Source organism: Nipponia nippon, unplaced genomic scaffold (assembly GCF_047370975.1).
Source record: "Nipponia nippon isolate SJK-2023a ecotype South Korea unplaced genomic scaffold, ASM4737097v1 scaffold_34, whole genome shotgun sequence".
Lineage (NCBI taxonomy): Eukaryota > Metazoa > Chordata > Aves > Pelecaniformes > Threskiornithidae > Nipponia > Nipponia nippon.
In genome coordinates, this window is record NW_028262352.1 from 3,533,356 (window position 1) to 3,555,743 (window position 22,388).

The 22,388-nt window shown below is 41.4% G+C and overlaps 2 long non-coding RNA genes across 2 annotated transcripts in view; both read right to left on the reverse strand.

Annotated features, from left to right (window-relative positions):
• Positions 1–5,344: 5,344 nt before the first annotated feature.
• On the reverse strand, positions 5,345–12,862 carry LOC148054109 (uncharacterized). The gene is made up of 4 exons (XR_015707669.1): positions 12,742–12,862; positions 11,495–11,547; positions 6,903–7,069; positions 5,345–5,653 (listed from the first exon to the last, which is right to left on the reverse strand). It is a non-coding gene; the product is annotated as an uncharacterized LOC148054109 (long non-coding RNA).
• A 5,959-nt stretch (positions 12,863–18,821) lies between these two features.
• LOC148054110 (uncharacterized) overlaps positions 18,822–22,388 on the reverse strand; it is a 35,339-nt gene continuing 31,772 nt past the window's right edge. Inside the window, exons 2-4 of the long non-coding RNA XR_015707668.1 lie at positions 22,232–22,349; positions 21,681–21,765; positions 18,822–19,645 (exon numbers count right to left, since the gene is read on the reverse strand). This is a non-coding gene — a long non-coding RNA (uncharacterized LOC148054110). The remainder of the gene's footprint in view (positions 19,646–21,680; positions 21,766–22,231; positions 22,350–22,388) is intronic.

The window sequence follows — 22,388 nt, forward strand, 5'->3', positions numbered from 1 at the left end:
TTATTTCAAAATATACTTCATTTGAGATAATACATAATTCAGCTAAGATATACTGAGTTTTCCCTATGTGCTGTCCGAAAAGCAGATTCTTTGCCCGGTGTGCAATAGGCCAATAATCACACACTCAGGAGAGACATTGATTATTTATTTCAGGTTTGCGCAAGCCTGGGTGCTCGGTGGTTTCCCACAAATCAAGCACACGAGATTTCTACCAACGGCCCTTTTTATACAGTACAACCATAACATACGTAATCCATTACATAGCCTTTTTGCTACCTGATTGGTATATGTTAATATACATTCCTAATTTGGTAACAAGATAAGTACATCTTTACAGAGCATGCTCAGAGAGTGGGGGTCCCCTTAATCAGAGGAGGGTCCCACAGTAGGGGGTGTGATTTTTAGTATTATAATGAGGATAGTTCATAGAAAGGGCAGGTATGTTGTCCATTGTTTCCATAGTGTCCTTGGTTGGTTTACATCAAAGAATCCAAAATCAATTATTACTGACATTTCAAAGGGCATCCTGCTTACATTTAAACTTTTAATATATGAACACCATCCATCGGACTACACTCCTACAATCTACCTGTCTATTAAGTACATCCTGTTTCCTAATAATGAATTTCCAGTTAACCCTCAACACATGAAAGGGCATCTTTAAGTAGAAAACAATAGACAGACGCCAGAGTGCAACACATACATTACTCACAGGGGAATATAGGAGAGGAAACTTCTAAGAAGGGGCTAAAGACTTAATTCAAAGATTCTTCATGCACCATGTGGGGAAGCTTGACTTTGGATTTCCATTTATTTAAAAACTTATAGTGAACCTTCTTCACCATGGTCTTTTCCACAGGCTGCAAGGGAATCTCTGCTCCTGCGCCTGGAGCACCTCCTCCCTCTCCTTCTTCACTGACCTTGGTGTCTGCAGGGTTGTTTCTCTTGCACTTTCTCACTCCTTTCTCTCCCAGCTGCTGCACAGTGTTTTTTTACCCTTTCTTAAATATGTTATCACAGAGGCACCACCAGCTTCACTTTGGCCAGCAGTTTTGGATCTGGCTAAAACTGGCTCTGTCAGACATGGAGGCAGCCCTGATCTCTTCTCACAGAGGCCACCCCTGCAGACACACACCACACCCCCCCCCACCCACCCGCCCACTACCAAAACCTTGCCATGTAAACCCAATACAATTGCATAGCTTCCTAATCTCATCAAGGAAGGACTGGTTATGCCGTTTTCTCTCCTCCAAGAAGGGCATTTAATTACAATACGAGAACGTAAACCATGAAAGAAAAGGTAAAACTGCTCTGCTCCGCTCTTCTAAAGTACTTTCTGGTTCATCTTGAGCCTACATCTCCCATGTGGGTTGGGTCTATTTGTCTACATATCACCTGTGAGCAAACAATTTATGCTTGTACATCAAAAAAGCATGTTCTCTTACCCTACATCATATATTCACATGTGAAGTGTGAGAATACGCAAAGCACACAAAGCCATCTCAATTCTTTCTCAGGGAGAATACAACAGGTAGATTTCATAACTCAAAAAGAGAGACTGAAAAAGGGCAAGAAAAACACATAAGATATCCCCTCTCTCATTGGCAGTACAAGATGAGTGACTGGATGTGAACTACATGGCAGAAGCTATGACACTCAGGAACATAGGAGCAGTCTTTTCACAGAAACAACCAAGTATCGCATAAGTTCTGGACACCCCTCTACTAGCACAATAATCACTTGGCAGATGTACTCTAGTACCTTAGTGTAACTTGGACAAGGTATGATAACAGAAAGAGGTTCTATTTTAAAAGTCTTGTAACAGGCTTCAGTGAGCCCCACAATCTGGTTTGACAACTTTGACAAACACAGTTGTTTTTTAAAAGGGTCAGCCTCAGGGATGGCCAAGAAGGCTTCAAAATCATCAATATATTCTTGAGCACGTGAAGAATAGCTTCAAGCCTGGAAGTACAAGGCACTGAAGGCAGGTTCACCAATTTTCTTATGATTGGCATATAAATAAAAAGGAATCTACACTCTTAAGGACACAGAGCACAGGGTCCCAGCTGCAGACCTAGGGGACCTGCAAGATGAAGTTTTGAGTGGTAGCCTCTGACCACATGTACTGGGTTCTGGCTGGGATGAAGTTAACTTCCCTCATAGCAGCCCATATAATGCTGTGTTTTGCATTTGTGGCTAGAACCATGTTGATAACACGCCAGTGTTTTGGCTACTGCTGAGCAGTGCTCCCACAGCATCAAGGCTTTCTCTCCAAATCACCCCACAAAGGCCAGTAGGCTGTGGGTGGGCAAGAGCTTGGGAGGGGCACAGCTAGGACAGCTGACCTAAACTGACTAAAGAAATATTCCATACCATATGATGTCATGCTCAGCAATAAAAGCTGAGGAAAAGGGGGAGGAGAGGGCATTTGTAGTTAAGGCATTTGTCTTCCAAAACAACTGCTATGTGTATTGAGGCCCTACTTCCCAGGAAGTAGCTGGGCATAACCTGCTGATGGGAAGTAGGTAATAAATATCCTCTTTTTGCTTTGCTTCCACACATGGCCTTTGCTTTTCTCATTAAACTGCCTTTAGAATCATAGAATCGTTAAGGTTGGAAAAGACCCTTAAGATCATCAAGTCCAACCATTAACCTATCACTGCCAAGTCCACCACTAAACCATGTCCCTCAGCACCATGTCTATCCATCTTTTAAATACCTCCAGGGATGGGGACTCAACCACTTCCCTGGGCAGCCTGTTCCAGTGCTTCATAACCCTTTCAGTGAAGAAACAGAATCTCAAGCCACGAGCTTGTCCATCTTATTTTCTCCCCCTGTCCTGTTGAGGAGGGGGAGTGAGAAAGCAACTAGGTGTGGGGGGTGGGTTATCTGTCAACCAGCCAAGGTCAACCCACCACACCACAATACTGAGTCAAGGTCAGAGATCTTCACTATATCTTATTTCAACACAGTTTCCAGTATTTCAACTTTGTCTCTTCTTTGGAAGATGCTTGAAAGAACACACAGAAGTCCAGTATGAACTCAGACAGCTGTCCTGATTTCAGCTGGGATAGAGTTAATTTTCTTCCCAGTAGCTGGTCTAGTGCTGTGGTTTGGATTTAGGATGAGAACAATGTTGATAACACACTGATGTTTTAGTTGTTGCTAAGCGGTGTTTATACTGGTCAAGGACTTTTCAGCTTCCCATGCTCTGCCAGGTGCACAAGAAGCTGGGAGGGAGCATAGCTAGGACAGCTGACCCAGACTGGCCAAAGGGCTATTCCATACCATATGTCATCATGCTCAGTATATAAACTGGGGGGAGATGGCCAGGGGGCAGCAATCACTGCTCGGGGACGGGCTGGGCATCAGTCAATGGGTGGTGAGCAATTGCATTGTGCATCGCTTGTTTTGTATATTCTTTTCTCATTATTTTTTCTTCCTCTGCTGTCCTATTAAACTGTTTTTATCTCAACCCACAGGTTTTACTTGTACTTGAGAAGCCCATAGGTTAGCATGAGTAGCTGCTGTAAGGGAATCTGCTGGAATGTCCCGTGCCAGCCTGCGCTGTGCACTGGTGGATGTTATCATTCCAACCTGTCAGGAGAAGATACATGGCTTTATTACACAAAATAAAAGGCACCACAGTATAGAAGGAAAGAGGAACCTCTCCACAGATAGGATCTGCACAGCATGCTGTGGGAAAATCCATCCAGGGTCCATCTGAAGCTGCATGAAAGCAGAGTTCCCAGCATCTGAGGGGTTGTAAGATTTACTCGCTATCTATATTCCTCTTTTTATTCTATCTTATTAAAACAGCTATTTTAAGATATTTTTTGTCAGGCCTTTCTTATTGAGATCTGCAAAGAAGCCTGCACTGCACCGTTCCCTCCGATGCAGAACACCTGTAAAAGTTACAGTTGGAAGAACGAAGTGGGACTAGCTAGAGACAGTTCAAATTAAGCCATTTCTGTCTGCAACAAATAAAAGGAGTACTGCTTTTGGCCCATTTTGCTGGCTTTGCTAAATGGGCAGTAACTTCTTAAGTATAGCTACGTATGCAAGATGACTTCTGATCAAAGGCCAAGAACAGTATTTCAAGACCTGTCCTGTTTGCACCAAGCAATTCAAGCCACTCTGATCAAAAGTCTTTTAAAGAAATTTTTGGCATATTTCTAATATTGCAGTTTTAGGAAAAATGGTTTAGGTAAGAAAAATAATGAAAAGAAAATAAAAACCTACCACCCAAGGCCTTTTCCTCTCAAGTATCTCAATTAAGTCTAGGTAGCACTTGCATTCATGGTATCTCTCAACATCTTGTTTGTATCGTTCAATCGTCTGTCTCATTTTCTCCAGAGTTAGTTTTGTCTTTGCACAATTTCTATAAGAATATATTTTTATATTTTACATTATCTCCATGAAAACACTTTTCAGAAATAGTCCATACCTCACCTGTACAATAACGAAGTAGAAATTTAACACTACAGAGGACATTCTAGTACAGCAATAATTAGAGGTGAACAATCCAACTAGGAATAGTTGTCCAGCTCTTTCAAGTACCTAACCACATACTTTCTGTGAAAACAAAACTAACTTAAACAGCAGCCTTAATCTGAAGAAAACCTTTTAAAAGAGCTTAAACATTTTCCAATTAAGTTATTCCTTACAGGTCAAGCCTCCATTAATCTAGAAGCTTCTAAACAACCATAATTGATTCTGCTAAATACAAGTAGTAAAAATGCTTATGAAAGATCTCAGAGACTTGTAACAGAAATATTAAGGTTGTTAGATGAATGCAGCATATATGAACAGAAATGCATGTGTGTGCATAAGCACAAGAAATAGCAGAAGAAAAGATTACAAGAATGGCCTGTATAGATAAAGACAGACACTGTTCCCAAAACTGCTCCCAGCAGTAACACTGAGAAACACATTATTTCTGTCAAGATCAAAAAGCCTGTTCTCTGGTAAGATCACAGCACAGGTGACTTTCAGGGAAAGACCCTGCATCCTTATGCCAGGAGGATGGCAACAAGGTTGCAGCACATTGCATGCACCAGTCCTTTTCCTGTTAGCCCATCTGTTATATTCCAAACAAGGAAAAACAGGTAACAGGCAACAATCTTGTCCAAAATTTATGAAAGTTGAAGTCAGCAAGACTGAGGCAAAGGATCACCCCATAACAGTTGATTACTCCTAAAGGGCACAAAAGATCTGTCCAGAAAACAGTTATTGACAGTCAAAAATCCCAGAGAAGTGATGAGGACTTGACAACGGGCATCCCTTGTACCCTTTATCCAGTCCACTTGCATAGATATGGCTTAGTGCTTGCAAGCATGAGTGTGTGAGTAAATGAAATCTGAGAGAAAATGAGCATGAGTGGGTAAAGCCAACCCACTTACAGACTTTGTAAATAAAATACCATCTACCTCTTCTATAAGATCTCACATTAAATTTTATTATGCTATTCTCCCTACAGTCACTTCTCTATGTCTCTATAACATGCAGGTTTATCTCCAGTTCTCTTTTTTTTTTTCCCCCTGAAGTTTTTCAGTTCACAGTGAAATTAGTACATTTCTGGAGGACCAATAGATTCTTCAGTGGTTTCAAGCAACTTAATCTTACTCAGTTTTGCAAATTCTTAAACTTTATCCTACAAAATAAAAAAATTATAAAAATGTAGTATTAAAATAATGCAATACAGCAATATTGAATTTAAATAAAGCAACCTATTTCTCATCAAGATCACCTGACTTACAGTTCCATGTCAGATAATCATAGCTCTGAAAGTTAAGCAGAGTATCTCCTAAAACAGTCGTCACCCCCCCCCCCCCCCCCCAAACATTTGTAGGGATTCCCTATGTGGTTTTGTTGGAGCTGTTCTGGCATAACTTAAGCTTAAACCTTAGCTGTTCTTGTCCAGGGCTGTTTGGCTTTGTTGGCAGCTTTTGAGGGTAGCTGTTAAGGGTGAGGATTGGTTGGCTGTTTTTCAATTGGCTATCATGTTTCTGAACAAGATATTCTAGTTCAGAAAATGAAAGATTTTATTCCACTGTATTACTAATGTTGGTTCTCAGGCTGTTGATGCCACATCTATCTAGTATAAATGCTATGATTAACTCAAAAGTTATGTAACATGGAAGTTAAGAATATGCCTATCAGGTAACGATATCAGGACAGCAGCATCCAAGGCAAGGGAACAGCTCAAGACATGATTGGAGTGAAAGGTGTGCTTCCCATTGCCTGTAGCAAATTAACAGATAGCAAATTTACTAGACCTATAACACAGTAATATCCACTGAACTGATATATATGTACTAAAGAAAAGCTGTTTTAAATGCAAGAGTTATGTTGGTAGAGTCTGCAGAAAGTTCTACTCTAAACAAATATTGTGAATACATAAGAAAATACTGTGGAAACAAGTATTCATTTTCTAAATTTTAACTTTTTTCATAATTTTTTCTTGAATGTTTTTCTCCTTGAACAGAACAGTAAGTAGATGCTTGTCTAAACTCTAACAAGGTTTTGTTTTACTATCATCCCTGATGATCCATATGAACTGGAAAGGACCCCACCATAACTTTTTGTTAAGGTGCAATTATGAGACAACTTAGATATTCTCACAAAACCCCTAATCTGTCTGAGCATGGATTCAGCTACAGAAGCAGCATGTGGCATTCTTTAGTCTTCTCCCTCCTTTAGGGGCTACTTTCCATCATGATAATTTTACATAATTTGATCCTGAACACCTTTAAGTCCTGCTCTATGCTCGAGAAACTGTTGAGCCACAGAAGTTACCAAAAAGGCTCTGGTATCAGTCCCTGTTATAGCTGCACAGCCATTTAGTAGGACTGTCTCCTTTTCAGAGAAAGAAGCCTGAACAACTCTTCCCCTTTGCTTACCGACTACAGGATCCAATCCTGAGGAATTGACTGGATGTAACCAGTGAAAAGTACATAAAGTACACGCAGAGACTGACTGGAAAAGTCAGGGATGCAGGACTGCAGAAGCCATGGAGGTAAATGCACAGGGAAGGCACTAGGAGACCTGAAGACTTCAAACAGTAAACCTGTAGGGAAATGCGTATAAGAACACCTCAACAGCAGAACTAGTGGGATGGCAAGATACCACTGCTAGTGTTGCTACCCAAACAAACACATAGGGAACATCAACAGCTTTCCTTGTCAGTCTCAACTGACAGCACATACAAAGCTATCTAATTAGCAAGCCTTAAAGGTCACACAGTTCCTTCCTTCTTCCACCATCATGCCAGTATGACTACCTCCTCCCTCTCATATGATGTTGAATGATCATAATAAATTTCCCAAGTGCTGCAAGATCATAGAATGGTTTGGGTTGGAAGGGACCTTAAAGATCATCTAGTTCCAACCCCCCTGCCATGGGGGGGATCACTAGATCAGGTTGCTCAAATTCTCATCCAACCTGGCCTTGAACACTTCCAGGAAGGGGGCATCCACAACTTCTCTGGGCAACCTGCTCCAGTGCCTCACCATCCTCACAGTAAAGAATTTCTTCCCAATATCTAAGCTAATCTACCCTCTTTCAGTTTATAGCAATAGGATGAGAGGTAATGGCTACACTCCCTGATAAAGAGTCGCTACCCATCTTTCCTGTAGGCCCCCTTTAAGTACTGGAAGGCTAATATAAAGTCTCCCCAGAGCCTTGCCTTCTCTAGGCTGAACAACCCCAACTCTCTCAGCCTTTCTTCATAGGAGAGGTGTTCCAGCCCCCGATCACCTTTATGGCCATCCTCTGGACCCACTCCAACAGGTCCCCATCTTTCTTGCGTTGGGGACTCAAGAGCTGGACACAGGACTCCAGGTGGGGTCTCACAAGAGCAGAGTAGAGGGGCAGAATCACCTTCCTCGACCTGCTGGCCACACTTCTATTGATGCAGCCCAGGATACGGTTGGCTTTCCAGGCTGCGAGAGCACATTGCCAGCTTACGTCCAGTTTTTCATCCACCAGTACCCCCAAGTCCTTCTCCTCAGAGCTGCTCTCTATCCACTCATCGTCCAGCCTGTATCCATGTTTGGGATTGCCCCAACCCAGGTGCAAGACCTTGCACTTGGCCTTGCTGAACTTCATGAGGTTCACATGAGCCCACCTCTCCAGCCTGTCAAGGTCCCTCTGGATGCCATCCTTTCCCTCTAGACTATCAACCGCACCACTCAGCTTGGTGTCATCCGCAAGTTTGCTGAGAGTGCACTCAATCCCACTGTCTATGTCTCCAACAAAGATGTTATATAATACTGGTCCCAATACAGACCCCTGAGGGAAACCACTCGTCACTGGTCTCCACCTAGACATCAAGCCATTGACTACAACTCTGAGTATGACCATCCAGTCAATTCCTTATCCACCGAGTGGTCCATCTGTCGAATCCATGTCTCTCCAATTCAGAGAGAAGGATGTCGTGCGGGACAGTGTCAAATGCTTTGCACAAGTCCAGGTAGATTATGACAGTCATTCTTCCCTTATCCACCAATGCTGTAACCCTATCATAGAAGGCCACCAAATTTGTCAGGCACGATTTGCCCTTAGTGAAGCCATGTTGGCTGTCACCAATCACCTCCTTGTTTTCCATATGCCTTAGCATAGTTCCCAGGAAGATCTGCTCCATGATCTTGCCGGACACAGAGGTGAGGCTGACTGGCCTGTAGTTCCCTGGGTCTTCCTCCCCCCCCCCCCCCCCTTTTTAAAAATGGGGGTTATGTTTCCCCTTTTCCGGTCACTGGGAACTTCACCAGTCTGCCACAACTTTTCAAACATGATGGACAGCAGCTTAACAACTTCATCTGCCAGTTCCCTCAGGACTGTTGATGCATCTCATGAGGTCCCATGGACTTGTGCACCTTCAGGTTCTTTAGATGGTCTCAAACCTGATCTATTCCTATGGTGGGCAGTACTTCATTCTCCCAGTCCCTGCCTTTGGATTCTGTGAATTGGGCAGCACGGCTAGAGCACTCACCAGTAAAGACCAAGGCAAAAGAGTTGCTGAGTACCTCAGCCTTCTCCATGTTGCAACAAGATGCGGCAATAAGAAACTACAAAACCCTTTCAAAATACAGTGCTCCAGTTGCATCCACCATCTTTCAAAATTCTTCCATACCTAAGGAAGAAACTGGCACAAATTGCCTACTTGGCTATTTCAGGCTGCAATCTGTTCTTCTGCTGTTTTCAAGGTTGATTACTTTCTGTTGATAAAGCATACTGATGTATTATTTACCACTTGAACCTCACGTGATAATATCATTGTGAGGTGTCTTAGACCAGTGTGGTGGGTTGACCCCAGCCAAGAGCCAAACACCCACAAGCCAAAAGACTCACAAATCAAAATAAAGACAGTTTAACAGGGAAAGCAAAAGCTGCACACACAAGTAAAGCAAAAAGAGGAATTAATTCACTACTTCCCATCGGCAGGTAGATGTCCAGTTGCTTCCTGGAAAGCAGGGCCTCAGCACATGTAACAGTTGCTTAAGACAACAAATGCCATAATCACAAACTTTCCCCCTTCCTCCTCCTTTCCCCAAACTTTTATTGGGGAGCATGATATGGCATGGAATATCCCTTTGATCAATTTGGGTCAGCTGTCCTGGCTGTGTCCCCTCCCAACTCCTTACCCACCCTCAGCCTAGTAGCTTGGGGGGGGGGCAGGGCAGAGCAGGAAAGAGAGGAAGCCTCAAGCAGTGCTTCCATAGCATCAACACACCAGTGTTTTGACTATTGCTATCAACACCGGTTTAGCCAAAAATACAAAACACAGCACCATAGGGGCTGCTATGAAGAAAGTTAACTCCATCCCAGACAGACCCAGTACAACCCAATGAATAAAGAGGGTGTTTACACTTTTGAGAATAACAAAGATCACTGAATGTCAACAAAAATATTAGAGTTACTGCATGAAGAACTAAGACATCTAAGTGTTTTATATTAAACAACTGGACAGTAGTAGCAGATTCAATGCTTCAGATAATGCCCACTACTTCAATAATGAATTAATCTTGCCATGTTTCCTATGTCACATAGAAAGTCTCAAGAATATCTGCAAATCTTAACTCAGAGGAAGTTATTCTTATAAACAAACTTGTGCTGAATGTATGAATGGAACCATTTTAAATTTGTTAGAAATGTGAAGAGTTTATATACATTTTTATATATGAAATTTAGTAAGTGATATGCAGAAGGTGCACAGCACCACTATGCCTTTAACATTAAAAAGTAGTGTACATAACTCCATCAATAAGCTATATATACACACACATTCCATACAGTATGAAAAAATACTTTTTTTCCTCCTCATTTTTCTGCTTTTGAAGAACAGCAAAGATGTATTGGTTATCAATTTAGTTCTCTAATTTGATACACCTTCAAAGATTTAGTCTGGTTAAGATGCATCAATAACAAATGAGTAATGAGTTAGTCATACACTCTCGAAACTTTGGTCACCACTTCGGTTTGGAAATTTGTCTAGTGCCTACTCAGTCAGCATACTGTTAAAGGTAAAGGACAGGGCTTAGTAACATTTTGGAGGCCGTGTACTTTTTTTATTAACACAATTTCCTTTTCATACAATTTGGTCAGGGTAGACAGTTTTTATAAAAATTAACTCAGGATCTGAATCAGTTGATTAGCTCTGTGTCCTATTTAGTTTAGGCAAACAGATCAGGTTATGGCTTATCAAAATAACTTGTGCTACTGCAGCTTCAGGTTAAACTCTCTTGCAAAACACACCCATTTAAGAAATCTATTAGTATAGTCACTCTTTAGTTGAGAGGACAAAATACTTATAGGAAGCATGTAATATTACCCTGTAATCATAAGTAAATGTAATTTACTGGTATATTTTCACAGATCAGTCCAAATGATATTTCAGTTGCTCTGTCGTGTGAAAGTTTACCTAGATTATTACATTAGTTGGAATTCGATCTATTTTTTTTTTTGTTTCTACCTCTGCCCCTACCAGCAAGTAGGCTGGGGGTGGGCAAGAATTTGGGAGGGGATACAACCAGGACAGCTGACCCCAACTGGCCGAAGGGATATTCCATGCCATATAATATCATATTCAGCAATAGAAATAGAAGAGATGGGGGGTTGGGTAGGTAGCCATTTGCTCAGAGACTGGTTGAGCATTGGTCTACTTGTGGGAAGGGGTGATTGCCTTTGCATCACTTGTTTCAGTGTTTCCTGCTGCTGCCCCCCCCCCCCTTCCTCTTTCCTTCACTTATTAAGCTATCTTTATCTCAACCCACAAGTTGTCTCCGTCATCCCACCTGGGGGGGTGGGGTGGCATTCAGCTACCTACCAGGGTTAACCCACAACAGATAAGTTTTTAAGCTTAAAATTGGGGGCGGGGGGGGGAGGCAGCACCTGCTTAAAGAAAGCTCTCTGCACATTAGGTATTTCCCCCCCATGACTGTGTGGGGAAATAATCTTATTAAAATGTATGAGGAAATATAATTTTACTACTTACAGTTCAATTTCAACTACACCTTTCAAGCGGCCCCGCTTTGCAGAGAGACAAACCTACAAAATGAATTATAGAAATCACTGCAAAACAACAGTTACTTAAAAGCCTCTCTTATGAAAATATGTATTCGTGGAATATGGTTTCTGTAGTGGTATATTTTTATTGAAAACTGGCAGTTAAAAATTTATTTTGGATTTCTATTAACAATAACTAAAGGAAGGCACTATTAACTTCTTCATTAATTAGCAGTATTAGAGCTTCCTATACATGTTAACAATTTCTGATCAATTTCAACCTCCAAAAGTGAACAAATTATAATCAACAAATCCACAGAGATGAAGGAGTTTCCATGAATTCAGGAAACAGGCAATACAAATGAAAAACACGTCCAAATGTTAACTCTCTCTCTCTCTCTATATATATATATAACACTATTAAAGGCCAATAAATACTACTAACATATAGTACTGCCATGCAGATAATTTCCATATTTACATTTGCTCAAGACTGAGCTGTAACTGGAGAATATATAAGATCATTTAAGTACCCAGATTTAGTGTTTCAAAGTTCTACTGAAACATATTCCATCTAACCAAAATATCCAACAAAGCACAAGGAAAAACTAAAACATCTGACAATGCAAACAAGCTTCCTACTATTATGCCAGCACATTATCTCTTGTGAGTAAAAATGATAGTCCCATTGAAGATAATAGGAACACTTATCCCCAAATCATCCAACTTGCATTTAAATCTAAGTTTAATGGCTCCAGGCTTTTAGATAAATTCTCAGAAACACCAATGACATTATTTCTATAGATCTTGTAGATCTGGAAATTTATGGTAGACTTCATTATAATTTTTCCTTAAATTTAGTTGGCATTCTTATTTGAATGTTATTTATGTAATAGGAGGCATTTTCTTACCCCACTACAGAAGCCTGGAAATCTTCCAGCATAACACCTAGTCTAGTAAGGTTCTAGGAGAATTCACACATCTTACAATTCAGTCAAGACAACAAACAGTTAAATAAGCCCATCCCTTTGGTAAAAGCCTTTTTCTCTGGACCAGGGTTATTCTACACTTCAGACACCTTAATTTTTATTAAAAAAAAAAACAAAACCAAAAGCCACCAAACAAAACACACCCACCACCAAACCAATGAAGACAGTCTTTTGTTCCCCTCTGATGGGCTGAGCCCTCAATAAAACTCAGATTAAACATCAAAATTTTAAAAAACTTCGTATTCACCTTATCAGCTTACACGATAAAAGGTTTTCCAGTCAATCCCAGGCAGATAGCACAAGCAATGCTCAACTTTGCTGTTCCACTAACACCTACAGTCATCTTCAATTTGGATCCTGGATGTACTTCACAGATACAAAATAAAATTATTGTGCTTTCCAGAACATATGGTAATGTAACATATTGTTTATAAGGTTAAAAAACAAACAAAAACCCCACTTCCTTAAAGCCACCTTACAATTATATTTACATATTACAGACATACTTCTATCAAATCCAGACTCAACCCTCAAATATTATAAGAGATCCTCAGAATGAAAACTAACACTACGTTAAAACAACGTGGAATAAAACCCTACTTACCATGTTATTTACAACAACTTCACAACAAGATTATAAAGAATGAAATGTTAAATCCAGACAATTTCTAGTGACTTAACTAGGACTTCATATTATTTTACAGCTTAAGAAAAATGAGTTCAGCTAAGTCTGTTATATTTGATTCCAGTTGACTCCTGCATTGCAGCCACAGAAGGAGATTCCACTCAAGTCTCAAGAAGTCTGTGGATTCTGCAGTACTCCATATTTATAGACTGGATATTGTGCAGTACCTTTTCCTAGTTGCAACAACTTAAAGCATTAGCCTATTATCAGTAAAGTCAGGGTTTTTTTGTTTGGTTGGGGGGGGGTATTTGGGGTTTTTTTTACATTTTACTTATATTAGACATTATCTTTCATTGGGTGCATGCAGCAGGCCTAGTGCAATAGGAACTACAGGAAAAGACCAAGCACTAGTATACAAATTCAAGACAAGCTAAATAACATTAGCATGATTAGTAATGCCCCCACATTTATAATGAATTTCACCATTTACTGTTCTGTTCCCACACCATACCAGACACAGAAACTGAAGCACTGACACCAAAAAAGAAACAAGAGACAGTAAGTGATAAGACAATAACCTATCTTAAGTACTTCTAGAAGAGAAGGTGGCAGTTAAATCCTTAATGCACCTTAGGGGAAAAAAAGTTACTACCTGTCAGAGTAGTAGTACTACACAAAGAACCTATAGAATCCCATAAACCACACAGTAGGTCCTCTCCTCCTATTGAGCATAGGTTCAGCATTAAAAAAAGTTTTACACAGCTCTTTCCCCCAGCCCTAGCTCATCTTGAGATCCAAGACCTTAAGTCCCTCCATTAACTGAGGGATACTCTGCTCATTACACTATAGTTGGTAATAGCTGCAGCAAGTACTTCCCTGTCTTGCAAACCTGGTACTTGAAATTTAGCTCTTCTGACTTAACAGCCAGTTCCCAAACCTTGTATCCACTTTAAAACAAAGGACTAGGGGAGAAAAACCTAGAATACTCATACTAGCCAGCAACCTCTGGCATGACTCCAACAGAGAAACTGCATAACACTCAAAGACCTCCCACAGCCAACACCAGCCACTCAGCCATCACCACCTGAAGTACAAAACACCTGCCACCTACTCACTGAAAATTCTCTATGAAGATCCTTATTACAGAACTCTTAACAAAACGAGTGCACAGCTCAGTAGCCTTCACTGTCTGCTAAGTGCTGCTCCTACCGAGCTGACAAGCACCCAGATTCCACCTACCTGCCATCTTCACCCCAACCTCCTCCTTACGCCGTGCATCTGTAAAGGAACCCGCTTGCTTACATACCCACCCCACTTCCCCTCCCCTCCCATGAACAGGCAAGAAAACAGAGACAGGGCATTCATCCTGTGGTGAAAGACGCATGCATTGGCTGAAGGGGCGTGACCAAGCTACGATGAAGCTGGCCATTGGCTCGTAGAGTGCCACGCTGGTGTCTATTGGCTGGAGCAGAGTCGAGGCGGTAAAGAGGAGTTCCTTTAGAAGAGAAGCGGAGGGGTTTTTTTTGCATTACTTTTGGTTTCAGAAAACAAGATGGCTAGTGGTGCTAAGATGCTTCGTGCTCCCCTAGTTGTAACGGGAGTTGCCTGTTCAGGACAGGTTCAGGCAGCCGTCTGGCCTAACAAACATAAAGTGTAGCCAACGGAAGAAATCCCTTTCTGCCTTACGAGACTACATCTCCCGGTGGGCACTGCGACAGGAGGAATATGTTTCCTAGCGTGCATTGCAGAGGGGACGCAGTGCATGTCGGGACCGGTGCACTGTACTGAATGGAAGTGCTTCTGGTTGTGGTGTTGGGTTGTAATGGTGTTATTTGGGTGTGTTTTTCTTCTCTGGTCTGTGTGTGCGGGAAGAAGCCGTCCCTGAGGCGGCCTCTTAACAGCTGCCTCTCAGAAGAGGTGTGAGTGGTATCGGGGTCTGCTGTTAGGTTGCTGAAACGTGGGAGGCAGATGGAGGAGGCAAGGTGGCAATAAGGGCCCTGGTTCTTCTCAGCAGCCTTTGCTCAGAGGAGTGGGATGAGGCTTGGCAGGCCTCAGGGTTGTTGGTACCACCATGCTAACCGAGGTATCCTTAGCTGTCATCGAGTGCTACCGCTAATTGCCTTTTCCAGGCTCCTAATAAACGTAATGTATTGCATGAGGGTGATGTTAGTGGCTTTCCCATGAGATGGCAGCATGACCAAGCAGTTGGGGCACGGGCAGTGTGTTCAGTTCTGGGCATGCAGCAGCCACTCTGAAGTCAGTTCTTCCGAAGTGGGTGTCTTCTAAATACCCTCACCCCTTAATAGGGAAAGGCTTAGGTTTGGGTCAAATTAAGTCCTCTTGTTTCTAGACTGCAGTATTTGCCTGGGTTTGTTTAATTTTTCTTAATTTTTGATAAAATAATGGAAAAAATATTTTTTACATGTGTTACTTAAGAGATCTGGAAGTCCACAGGAAGGATAGATGTTCTTTTGAAAAGATCCTAGAGATCTGTGAGATTTTGGCACCTGGACTACAGGATTGCCACCAGTGTCACTGAGACACTGAGCATTAAGCTACATTTGTAGCAGTCAAATGAAGCCCTTTACTGTTTGGGATGTTATAGTTGTTTTCGAACGTTTCTTTTTCATAGATGTACTATACTGGGCTCAGAGCAATTACTTGTGGGTTCTCTCATATTTACGGCTTTTGAAGACATTTTCAGACATTAAACATACATAGTACAACACAGTCTCAGAACTGTTCTTTGCCCTGCTGTGGCCCCTTTACAGCTATTCCAGCAGCAGGAGAGGAACAAATAATAAAAATGGATCCAGGGCAGAAATTAGTTGCATAGGGAGTTTCCATGGGCAGAGCTGATAGAATGATTTTTTACCTCACCGTAGAATTGAGGTTTGCCAGTAGAGGAATCTTAATGCATTTGTTCTTGTTTTTCAGATGTTTTGCAGCCCTTCTTTCACTAGTCTGGCAATTTGCCTGTTCTGTAGACTGAAATTCAGCAGGTGTGGAACTAATTTAAAGTCATCTTACAAATTCTCCTTCCATTCTTTAATTCCTGCAGAGGCAGAATCAGACAGAAAGGTGCTGTTGTTTCCTGGTGAAGGAAGAACTTGGGCTTTTTAGTTGCAGTAAGGATAGCACTTCATAATCTACAGATAAATATTACCCTCAGTGATACCAACAAAATCATTATATCAGCGAAGTCTCTAAAGAATAACTGAGAGCAGAATAAAGTAATTGATTATGTTCTCATTCATATCAGTATAAATCTGATTACTTTGATGTAACGAAGCAGAGTTGCATAACAGTGTTGCTGATATGAGTCCAATAGTTAGACTTTGTGCTTGATTTCATTTATAGAAAAGTCCCATCAGAAGTATGCAGAATCACAAGCCCTGGTGACTTTAACCAGTTCACTTTCAATTCTTTTCCGCTGTAGTGGTCCTGACCAGAAGAAAACTGTACATCGAGGAGTTTGTGATCCACAGTACAGTTAACCTGAGTGGGCCCAGGCCTATGCTGCATATACAGCGTGGCCTTCAGGCCTGTGTTGTCCTGCATAAATTCCTGGATACAGGATAAATTTAGCCAGCTCATTGTAACAGAGGAGCCTGCAGGCAGCTCCCACTTAGTATCGATGACTAAGCGACCTGTGTGTCCTGCCTTTATCGAAAGGTGTAGCAAAAGGTTCTCATGCAAACATTGCTTCTGTTTGACAGGAGAAATGATGAATAGAATTGCTTTCTTGTAAGAAAAATGCTATAATAGCTTGAATGACCAAAATAGGGGAACCTCTTCTACTGATGGGGGTCTGCATGGCATGCTATGCATGGGTTGGAGTCCTGTTTGATGCTACACCACTCGGGGTTTCCAGCATCTAAAGGGATATAAGACTATCTATGCTATTGTCTCCTTATAGTGTTAGCTCTAATAAATAGCATTGTTAATGATGCCTTACAGAGTCTGAGTGCCTTTCTTACTGGGATCATCATGGACCAGCACCTCCCGATGCAAAACATTTGCTTACATAATTTGATCTTGTATTGGGTGTATGTGGCAAGGTTTTGGGGGGGGCCTCTGTGGGAAGAGGTCTGTGGCCACCCTGTGCTGGACACAGCTAGTTCCAGCTGACTTGGCAGCAGACCCACTGCAGGCCAAAGCTGAGCCAGTTGGCAAAGTTTGTGGCACCTCTGTGAAAACATATTTAAGAAAGAACAGGAAATGCCAAACAGGCAGAGGATGAGGGAACAAAAAGTGAGAAATAGCAGAGGGAACACCAAGGTCGTCGTTGGAATAGGTGCCCCACGGCGGAGCAGATATTCCCTGCAGCCCATGGAGGACCCATGCCAGAGCAGATGGATATTTCCCAATGGAACTGTGGCCCATGAAGAACCCACGCCGGAGCATTTTTTTCTGGACAGGAACTGCAGCCTGTGGAGATTCCACACTGGAAGAGGTAAAATGTGAGAGGGAAGGAGCAGCAGAGAGAAACCGCTATGTGCGGACCATAACCCCACCATCCCCCCTGTCCCACACCACTCACAGGGTGTGGGGGGATGGTGGTAGAGAAGTTTGGAGTGAAGCTGAGCCTGGGAAAGGGGGGAGGCAAGGTGTTGTTTTAATGTTGGTCTTTTTGTTTCTCACTACCCAAATCTATTTTAATTGGCAATAAGTTAAATTAATTTTCCCTAAGTCAAGTCTGTTTTGCCCACAACAGTAATTAGTAAACAATCTCCCTGTCTTTATCTTGACCCACAGGTTTTCTTATCCTATTTCCCTCCCCCCCATCCTGTTGAGAAGGGTGAGTGAGAGAGCAGCTGGGTGGGTGTTTGGCTGTTAGCCAAGGCTAACCCATTACAGATCCGAATGTTGATACCAAAACATAAACTCTCTAGAACAACTGTGAAACTGTATTAACTCTTATGAAACAGTCCATTGTTACTGGTTGTTTTCATTTTCAGAATGTAATAGTAAGAATTATGTGTTGGTAACCAGCTGCCACCAGGATTGTAGGTAGTTAAGATGTTAGTTCCTTTTGTCTCTTCCTGAGTCACTAGGAAATAATACCCTGTGCTTCAATCTGTGTGGTCTAATAAATTGCATAACAACATACATGTTTGCTTATTTACTTGAACAACCTCTTTAATTGGTTGTGTCACCAAAATAATAAAAGATTATTAGAGATGCAAGAGGCTACATCTTCAGCTTTTGTCTCAAATGCTCTGTACAGCTCAATACAACATGTTTTGGTTGGGGGAAATCTAAACTATAGTAGAATAATCTGAAGTCTGATATAATGTGTCCCAGGTGCCGGTGGTCCAAAAAGCCCATATATATTTTGTGCTGAAAGGAGCAAAAGCTATTTCTATTTTTCAGGGCTTAGATCTTGCAAAAGCAGCTTGGATATGGTGGCTGTAAGAATCATTTGTATGGCTCAAAACAGAAGCTTCCTGTAGCAGATGAGATTGACTTTGGGCTGCTCTGTGCTAGCTGTCTTAGATGATGTGACCCATGCGTTTAATTTTTCTTAGCTTGAATTCAGTATTTTGAATACTGTTACATTAGGCTCAGTGGTTTCTTGTTATGCCAATAACTAAAGCAGAACAATAAGATAATTTTCGAAGTTACATTTTATTAGGAAGTTAGAATAATTTAAAAAAAAAAAACTTACATACAAACACATAAATTCTTTACAAAAATAACAAGTTGTGTGAATTCAGTTTCTTATTAAAATAAATGGAAAGCATTTGTGGTTGGATAAAGTATAAGAATCTGATTTATTTAAAAGACAAGATCTGTATGCCAGAAGACGTATGGCTTCAAATGTATGCAAACCCATTTCATATAGTTCAAAATGGCAGTGGCTTACATTGAATTATACTGGAACATTAAAAGTGATTTGATTATTGGCAAGGATGAAAAATATATTCATTACAGTAAAAGAACACAAAAAATTGTTAGCAAAATGTTAGTTTCCCAGAGAGATTAGTCATCATGAATAATTGCTTTTAACCTGTAGGATATTACTAACAGCTAATACTTTTTTCTTTATTATTTCAAAATATTTATAACTTCATTTAAAAAAATCTATTCTGTACCAAATACAAAGCATTCACTGAATACAGATTTAAGATAACGCAATATTGAATTTTAATTGTGCACCTTTACTTTCCTCTTCTATCTATATGCCAGAAAGATTTTAAAAAAAGAAAAAGTATTACATCTGTGCAAAATGAGAAGTCTTTATATGAAACCTGATACCTCATGCAAAATGGGGGGGGGGGGGGGAGTCTAAGAAGCCCTGAGTCAACAGCTTCATTGCAAAGGTGAGGAACGAGAGTGCTCTGAGTTCTTTCTATACATTGGTGAACATTCAGATTGGTCCAGTATTTGCTTAAAACATATTTTGAAATAGAAGGTACTGCAAACTGCTTATGTACTTCATTCCTTTCAGCAGAATGTGTTTAATACTCAGTTTCATTTAAGTTGTCAGGATAGCCTGATAAGAAATTAATTTCTTCCATTTCTAGAATATAAGAAAGAGGAAAATACTGTAGTTAATTGCATTTTTATCACTTTAAATTAAAAATGCAGTTACTGTAAGGGTATGTGGAAGGGGTATCTGGTCAAGGACCATTTTAATGCAAAAAGGGATAATAAGAAAAGGAGGAAGCCATAAACAAGAACATATAGGAACACAAACCTGACCAACAAATGATAAAGGAGGCAGTGATAAGAACCACACCTGGTCAGTCACACTAATTGATGAGGGCATGAGTGAGTGTGAGAATGTTTATTCCAGCAAGGTTATCTGATCAGGGTTGGGAATCTAAGGGAAAAAGGGGAAACTGGAAATAAAAACAGAGAGACACAGACCTGACAAAACAAACGCAGAGACAAAGACAAGAAATAAACCTTGACAGTTGCACTAATTGATGAGTTATCAAGAAACTACAGGTGCCACTTCCAGGAAGACCAACTTTAACTTTGCAAGTGATGAGACTGTAAACCAGGGGAGATCAGGGACGCTGGACTGGGAGGGGTGAGGGAATCTATAGAACTATTTAAACCCATGAAGAGATGTGCAGGGAAAGGGAGGAGCAGAGCAGAACAAAGATGGAGGAGACAGAAAAAGGTATAAAAGGGGCTGGTCACTATGCTTGTCTGTCTGAGCCCTGTGCCTGATGACTGCAGTCTGTCTGATCTTCTTATATTTTCTCATTAAATCTTAACTATCTCTCTGTGTAATCACACTCTTGATCATGTGTGTATGTGTGATGCAAGGACTAAGTGCCAGGTACTGGTGAGACTTGTATGTGAGTGAAATTTGGTGCCAGCCACTGGACACCCCTGGCCTGTGGTGTCAGCTACTGGAGCGAGTAGTGGTCTCTGCCTCTGGCCACTGGGGCGGGTATGGTGTGTGTCCTGAAAAACCAGCTACTGGAGAGGACTGGCATGACTCAGAAGCTCAGTGCTGGCGGCTGGAGCGAGACCACGGGTCACAGCCCGTGTGCCTGGTGCCAGCATTTGGCATGTGCTGAGTGTCTGTATCTTCCCCAAACCTGGTGTGCATGGGGGGAGTGGTGGGGGCGGTGGTGGTGGTGCGTGTGTATTCGCTAGCAAACTTCAAGCTGGACTAGCCGGCAAGTAGGGGGGCCTCAGGTCCAGGCTGGGGTATGAGGCAGACAAGGGTCTGTGCTGGTATGCCCAGGGGGACTTCTGAATGTGGAGTTCATGTGGGATAAGCATGTGAGTGAGTGCGTGTTTGCTAGCAAGCATCAAGCTGGACTAGCCGTTGAGTAAGGGACCCATGAAGCAGGTAAGAGGGCCCAGGATCCGGGCAGGTGTACAGGGCAGACAGAGGGGGTGTGCCAGTACTCAAGGGATCCGCGAATGTGCATGTGCTTGTGAATCTAGAGTGCTGTGTGTGTGCCTTCACTAGTGACCTTCTGTCTCTACCAGCCAAAGAGGAGGAAGGGGACTTGGCTGTCTATACTTTATGTTTTATGTGAGTCCTATATGTTGGTGCTGTTGAAGGTAGCACCTTGTCTGTGGCAGTCTGTGTAACTGGCCGTGTCAGTGTCCTCTGTGTGTGTGTCTGTCTGTCTCTGGGATGCGTGCTCAGTTTTGCTACTAGTTGAACCTGCAAACAGGAAAGCAGCAGCCGTGTCCCTCAGCCTGGGCAGAGACCCTAGGGCACCGGGGCACCAGACTGGGCTCCAGCGGCCAGGTGGGAGGAGTCCTGGGCTGGAGCTGCTGGAGGAGGCAGCTGCTCTTAACATCCTTTAACAATTACCATGTTGGATTTTAAATGAGATGGCCATACAGCTTTTAAGAAGAGCCATAAGATCTTTACTAGTCCAAATTTGTCAGGACTTTCTTATGTTTCACATCTTTTTAAAAAAAACAAAAATTCTTCTGCAGTAACCCAGAAGTATGATACTAAAATCACACCCATTCAGTGGGGATTCAAGGGAAGAAGTATTGCCTATATAATTACAAAAATCACTGTGTGAATTACCAGGGGTCTCCTAAGAAAAGCAAAGTATGTTTATGCTTACCTGAACAGGATCCTGCCTGGAACAGAATATCATCAATAGCAGTGTCACTTCTTATTGACACTCTATGAATTGGTTCAAAAATAATCTGTAAAGGATAAAGCATAGCTTTTTTTTATGAATCCCATACCTAGTATGTATTACAGTGTTATGCTGTGCTCTTGCTAATGAAGCTAAACTTGCTTTTCAATAAAAGTTAACTTTTTCTAATTAATTTTTAGACTCTTAAGGCAAAATGAAAAAATAAGTACATCTTTGATCAGTACAGTTTTGGGTCCAGAGCTGTTTCAGTCAACAGCAATTTTGGCTTTGGAAAAGCTACATTCCTAAACATATACATTACTATTTACTATATATGGTTTCAAGTTTGTTTTCCTTATTTGTCTCACAAAACAATATATTTTTGCTGAAAAAATATAAGTGCATAGCAAAGCTTGCATTATTCTGGCTGATACACAGTAAAACTTTAAACTTCAACTAAAACTGTTAAAACATCTAGCACATCAAGTAAAAAACCGATTTTAGCTTACTCACAGCATTATATTCCTACTTACAAGTATGTAAGCATTCTGTTACAGTGGTGGCATCAATCAGGTATCCATTGCATAAATGACAGGTTATATGGGCATTAATGTCCCAAAGCTTAATCTTTCTAGTCATCATCTTTGGTATCTGTAAAAAAAAAAAAAAATCACCCACACATTACATAGC